This window comes from Sinocyclocheilus grahami, unplaced genomic scaffold (genome assembly GCF_001515645.1).
Source record: "Sinocyclocheilus grahami isolate Dianchi unplaced genomic scaffold, SAMN03320097.WGS_v1.1 scaffold619.1, whole genome shotgun sequence".
Classification (NCBI taxonomy): domain Eukaryota; kingdom Metazoa; phylum Chordata; class Actinopteri; order Cypriniformes; family Cyprinidae; genus Sinocyclocheilus; species Sinocyclocheilus grahami.
Genome location: NW_015505798.1, coordinates 318843 through 325932, shown reverse-complemented (window position 1 = coordinate 325932; position 7090 = coordinate 318843).

Genomic DNA, 7090 nt, shown 5'->3' with positions numbered 1-7090 from the left:
TATTGGTATGCTTCGCCCCCGAAAGCAAACCTCAGGAACTTCCAGTGTTGAGGGAGGATGGAAACATGGAAATAAGCGTCTCTGAGATCTATCGTAACAAACCAGTCCTCGGACTGGATCTGAGATACTATCTGCTGATAGTGAGCATCTTGAACCGAAGCCGTTTGATAGCGCGGTTCAGAAGATGGAGATCTAAGATCCGACGCAACCCCTCCATCCTTCTTCGGAACGATGAAGTAACGGCTGTAGAACCCGGACGCTCTCTCGAGAGGAGGAACACGTTCTATGGCCCCCTTCCTCAAGAGAGTATCTACTTCTTGTTCCATTACCAGAGCCTGCTCAGGGCCCACTAGTGTGGGGATGACCTCGTTGAAACGAGGCGGACGAGAACCGAACTGGATTCTGTCACCTTTCTCTACAATCTGCAGGACCCATTTTGAGATATTTGGTAGAAGTTTCCACGCTACCAGAAAATCTACTAAGGGAACCAGCCTCTCGAGGCTGGCGTCTGGTATTATTAGAGGAGCCAGTTCGGTGCCCTGAAGCGGATGACCGGCAGGGAACGACCGACCTGACTGCTGTAGCACCCTCACTTGAGCTCTCCCGCTCTCCCGTGCTGTACCGTTGCCGGGCGGCAGCTGGGAATTTCGCTCGTCGGAGCTCACTGAGCCCTGAAGTGGCAGGGGTATCAATGAACCTCCATGAGGGCACTGAGGGAACAACTGACCTGACTGCTGTAGCACCCTCACTTGAGGGGGCGAGCTCTCCCGTGCCGTACCATTGCTGGGCGGCAGCTGGGAATTTCGCTCGTCGGAGCTCACTGAGCCCTGAAGCACCGAGGGGGCAGGGGGATCAATGAACCTCCGTGAGGGCACTGAAGGAACAACCGACCTGACTGCTGTAGCACCCTCACTTGAGGGGACGAGCTCTCCCGTGCCGTACCGTTGCCGGGCGGCAGCTGGGAATTTCACTCGTCGGAGCTCACTGAGCCTTGAAGCACCGAGGGTGGCAGGGGTATCAATAAGCCTCCGTGAGGGCACTGAGGAGGATTGGGCACTGTATACTGAGGTGTTATCCTTTCCTCTCCAGTTGGGCTGCCCTCAGGGACCTGACAGTGGTAGGACCATTTCGCCGATGTCCTCTTAGACAAATAATGGTCCGCAGATCCGTTTTCGGTCTAGAAGACCCCAACTGAGAGCATCGCCCCGACCCCCGATCTTTCTGTGGAGGGGTGCGGGTTGCAACGCTCTGTTTTTGAGACTGGCGATATAAGGAGCTTTATGACTTGGGCTGCTGCTCGCTCAGCAGCCCCACCCCTGAGCAGGTCAGCCTGGTATGCTTGTAACACCGCTATGGTGTGCAAACATGCGCCAGCCTGACCTATCGCCGTAGAAGCTTTCCCAACCAGACTCGATGTAAGCCTAACGGGCCTGGTGGGAAGCTTCGGGGCCTTCAGGGACGATGCTGAGGATGGGGAGAGATAGCTCGCAAGCGTCTGCTCCACCACTGGCATCGCCCCATATACCTTATCATTCAACCCCAGAATGTTCTTTTGAATAATTCGAGACTGTGGGGCTGTAATAAGGGATGAGTACGGTTTCTCTCACGATCTTGACACCTCAGCATGGAGATTGGGGAAAACGGAAGGCCCCCGTCGTGAAGGCTGTGATCTGGATTCAGAACATGCTCGTCTAATTATTTTTAGGACGAGCGTCCTGTTTCTAGGCTGGCCAAACAATATTTTATTTTGGCGAATGCACGAAACACACCCCATAATCACGAATCACACCTCATACGCGAGGGACTGTGGTGGCAAGTCCACAGTCTCCTCTGTCTCGACACTCATCACCATCCACCTCCTCGGAGGAAGATAGATGAAGCGTCTGTCTTTCTCTCTCTGGGGGGGAAGAAACCGCGGGCTTCTGAACCGTGAGAGAGAGAGCCGCGGATCTAGCGGGTGAGGACCGAGAAAAGGACGAGCCCGTCTCGGATCCCCACGACAACAGTCTGCGCTGTGCCTCGGCAACAGCGGGACCGCTGCCAGCGGGATCGCGAGCCTGGCTGCTCTCATCAAACGCAGCCAGGCGAGAGTGGAGCATGCGCAGTGAGAGCTCGCAGTGATGACAATCAGCTGCTCGAAAGCTGACCGTGCATGCTCCGCTCCTAAACAAACGACACACAAATCGTGTGTATCCCCCGCCGCCAGATATCGTGGGCAGGGAGAAACACAGCGTTTGTAATGCCGTTCGCTTGCCATAGACTTTCTCATTGTTTAATATATATTAGTGCTTGTGCGGACAGACAACAGTAAATAGACAGACACATACACAGAGCGCTACTGAAGAGCAGAAGCTGGTTTGCGCCCGGCCGGATGCACTTTTATGCTTTCTGGTGCTTACGTCACCCTGCTCGTGATGTCTCTCTGCTCCATTGGACGGATTTGACACGTGCTTCAGAACGCGGTCACGCAAGGGCATTCCCAAAGCGATCTCGACGCAGCTCGAGTTCCTGAAGCGGAACTACTAGTTAGTCAGACTAGTACTTAAAACTACTGCAACATACAGTAGTGGCTATGTTTATGTAACTAGCCCCAGATTCTATTTCAAGTTAGAATGACAGAAGAGAGAACATACAATAATTATTATTTATTTAATTTTTTTTTATATTATTTATTTTTAATTATTTGTTTTCATTTCAGTTTATTACAAAAACGTGTTTCAAAGTTGAAAGTAATTAAACATTTACAAATAGCATAAAGTTTCCTGGGCTCAGACGGTTTCCCATGTTAACTTCAACTAAACCTGCCATGTCATACAAAAGTCAAATTACCTCATATTTTTAGTAGACTGGCCTTGACACAGTCTTGAGGGTCTGCAGGGGTCCACTCTTTGATCAATAATTTCCAGTTTTATGGTTTCTTGTCACATGACAACATAATGGCTTCCTGTGTTGACCTTTTTGGTGTCCTGTTTTCAAATATGAATATAAAACATATATAAACGGTTCATTATTTATTTATTTTAAGATTTAAGACGCATATACAATTACCTTAGATATGGAATGCAATTGTCAATATAATTGAAAAACTAGGCCCAGTTTGAATAAATGAAGTTTCATTTAAAGGGGTCATATGATGCGATTTCAATTTTTCCTTTCTCTTTGGAGTGTTACAAGCTCTTGGTGCATAAAGAAGATCTGTAAAGTTGCAAAGACTAAAGTCTCAAATCCAAAGAGATATTCTTTATAAAAGTTAAGAGTCAGCCACGCCTATCTAAAACAGCTCATTCTAACACCCCCCCCACATGTCTACGTCACGATGTGGGAAGATTTGCATAACGCTGCCCAAATGTTCACACAAAGAAAGAAGGCGTAACTTTTATTCTTGCTGTAGTATTGTTGTTGCCGCCATGTCGTGAAGACACTGTGTGTTTCGTTGTGAAAGCGAAACTACTTTGTTTGGCCTTCCAAAAGAGGAAGATATCCGCTTCGTCATGCCTGGAGCTGATCCGTGCTGGTCGCTGAGGAAATGCATCAACTTCGCGCTGTCGATCGCCGGATCGGTTTTCACCGTGGACGAAGAGGAGTCCAGCCCGGGGTCGTCACATGTTGTTGTCGCTAGCCCGCCGGCCACTCCTTCGTCGAATCCGCCGGCCTCGCTGCTCTCAAGCCCGCCCGCCTCTGCTCACTCAAGCCGGCCTCCGCTCACTCTAGCCCGCCGTGTGTCTCGTTGTGGAAGCGAAACTACATTGTTTGGTCTTCCAAAAGAGGACACAACTAGAAATCAGTGGTTAAGTTGTATTTACAACACTGTTTCAGAACAGTTCAACCCAAATATTCAGATGTGTGCAGCACATTTTATTGAGGACTGTTTCCTGATCCTGGAAGAGTAGACTACAATGCTGGCTGTTCTGACTCACAGACTGTAAGTACGTTTTTTATATTTAAAGAATTTGCCACTGACGATTCAAACGTGAGTTTTGGGCAGTGTAGAGTAGCGCTTGTTGTTTGTCATTTCTTCGATCACAAATGCAGACATGGTTTTATGTTTACACGGCGCGATGCAACGCAACACGTAAAAAGACAGTACAAGTCATTATAATCCGTAATTATGTCCCCACTGGATGCAGCAAATGCCTAGTTTATAATGGGTTTTAATGTTTTTGTTTTGTCGCTCCGGCCGGACAGGCATCACAATATGGTAAGGGGCATAACATTTCCATCACACGCTTGAGGTATTCGGCCAATCATAACGCACTGGATAGCTGGCCAATCACAGCACACCTCGCTTTTCAGACCGATGAGCTTTGTAAAAATCGACGCCTTTCAGAAAGGCGGGGCATAGAGGAGAAACAATAATGTACAGTATGTGGAAAATAATGTGTTTTTTTTACCTTAAACAGCATAAGCACATTTCATTACACCAAATACACAAAATAATGTTCTTTTTAGCAGCATCATATGACCCCTTTAAGAGAGAAAATTAAGATACAGTAAGTGCTAAGATAAATTTAAATATAGAATCTTTTTTTTTTTGATTTTCTTCCATATAGAATCTTTTTTTTTAACATTTTTTAGAAGAAACACTACGTGCATGCGGACATACCTACAGACTGAACACGTAATACACGTGCATGACGTCACTGTTTTCACAAATTTGTATTTTTGTAGTTTACACAGAGACTTTGAAACCTATTTTCAGGTCCCCAAAATGACGTTGTTGTGAAAATAAATGGCCAAAATGCATAAAAAACTTTTCCGTTTTTAGTTCAGGTGCAATACTGCCACCTACTATGTTGGAGGGTCAACCAGATTATTTACGAAATGATAATATGTGTAACATGATATTGATATTCTGAATCCAGCTCCATTCAGTGCTGTACAGATGCTCTGAAACAATGATATGATTTAAACACACCAACTCTTTTGTGATGCAATGGCAAATTTTTCTTTAGCTTTTGACGCTTGTTCTCTTTGAGAGATTGTGAGGTTTCTGTGATTGGTTTTGAAATGAGGCTGGCTAACCGGTGTGGCAATGTTTTGTGAAGTGGCGCACGTCCTGTGCACAAACATAAACACAGACTCCATCTGTTTGGCGGCTTGCTGTGCTCTGGGAAGCAGAGTGAAGCCGAAAAGTTCACACGCGGCACAAAGAGACAATTATGGGTCGCACTGGACGGAGGGACAGTGGGAGAGAGGAGAGCGAGCATAAGATAATAGAGGCTTGTCTATCCCTGATGGGACGGAGATGTTCTCCTTAAGTGTCATCCTCTTCTCACTGTATTCAAGACAAGCAGTCAATGTGTCCATTAAGCAGCGTGAATGAATACATGCCCACAAGCACAAGATCGCATTCACTGCCCATATTCCATTAGTTCAATGAAGTAAACGTTGTGTGTTAAAATAAAATGTGTTTAAAAACAAAATTGCTTAGGGGACTGTTCACATAACTATAACTTTTTATACATGAACATTTTAGAAAGAAAAATTTTAAGCAAAATGGTAGCCACAAACTAGTAATGTGAAATATTGCACAATGGGGTCCAAAAATCTGAGACCACATTGAAAACATGGAATTTAAATATTTAAATCTGAAAATAAACAAAGTTTTAAGATTTTAAGAAAATTAAAAAGAATCATTATGATATTTTTAACTTTGCATTATTATTATTATTTTAATTAATTAATTTTTATTTTTTGCACTATAAATGTCACAATCACTAGCTGGAGTGCCCTTGATGGCCACCAGAGGGCACTCCATCCCAGACTACTGCCACTCCATCAAGGACTTCATTCCCCATAATCCTGTGCCTGGTCTCATCAGCACTCATTGTTTGCACCTGTGTCTTATTAACATTGTTAGCTCACCCTCAATAAGCCCGGTTCTCGCTGTCATTCATTGCTAAGTCTTGCTAGCATCTGAACTGCAGTTTTGAGCCTCATTTCCTGGTTTTGTGCTGTTGTTATTATTTGGACTGATAGGCTGTGTTATGACTTTTGCCTGTTTTGGACTTTGATTGTGGATTACCCCTTTAATAAATACTGCGTCTGGATCCTCAACCTTCATGTCCCCATGCAGTTTAATGACAATAAAATAAATAAATAAACAATGTTTTAAGATTTTAATCAAATTAAAACAAAGTAATATTATGATGCAAAAAGAATAAAAGTATTTTAAATTTAGCATTATTTTTGCACTATAATCCTATAAATGAATAAAATTACAAAAACAAAAAGAAACATGATGCAAAATGAATAAAATATTTAAATTAATTTTAGATTAAAACAAAGCTACTTAATGATTCAATTGACAATTGAACTTTAAAAAGTAGGTATTATTTTAAGTGTGCATGCAAAGTTTTTTTCAAAGCTTTACCATTTTGTCCCCTAACTGGGCTGATAAGAGACAGTTTTCTCAGTTTGTAATTTTTCAGAGTAACCATTGACCTTTAAGTTTTTGGAGCTCGTGGGGATCGCATGTGGATCTGGCCGATGAGTTTGAAGAGGGGTTTCCCTTTTGCGATCGTCGGCTGTGCACGAGAGTGAGCCGCTGGAGGATGATGTTATTTCATTAACATTGTCTGATTCAGGGGCCAGTGCTCTGTTTGGAAATGTTCCTGCTCAAGCAGGAAATGTTTGAGGAGGGCAAAGAAGCTGAGGCTGAGCCTTCCCAATCCTCCTGCCCTGCGTATGATGAGCTTTTGGAAATTTTGGATCGCGCCACCGCGAGGCTTTACTTGCTGTGAAGCGGGTGAAGAAAGTGACGTCACGAAGTATCTCGATGAACGTTATTTTTCTGGCCATAACCCTTCAGCTCAGGTGAGCTTTCCTTTCTTCCTGTTTTCCATATAGACATTGAGACGGAATGGAAGAGGCCGTTTTTTCCTCTAAGACTCCCCTCCTTGACATCACGCTCGGATGCCAGAGCATACGCAGCAGCAGCAGGTCGGGCTGTCACTTCATTGCATAACGTCACTGACAGCCGTCTAACGTCCCAGGGGCAACTCCCATAGCAATATGGTAGAGTTGGTACTTAGTGCTCGCCATGGTTCTGGCATGCACTCCCCTCAGCATGGTGGCGTGGGTATACCGT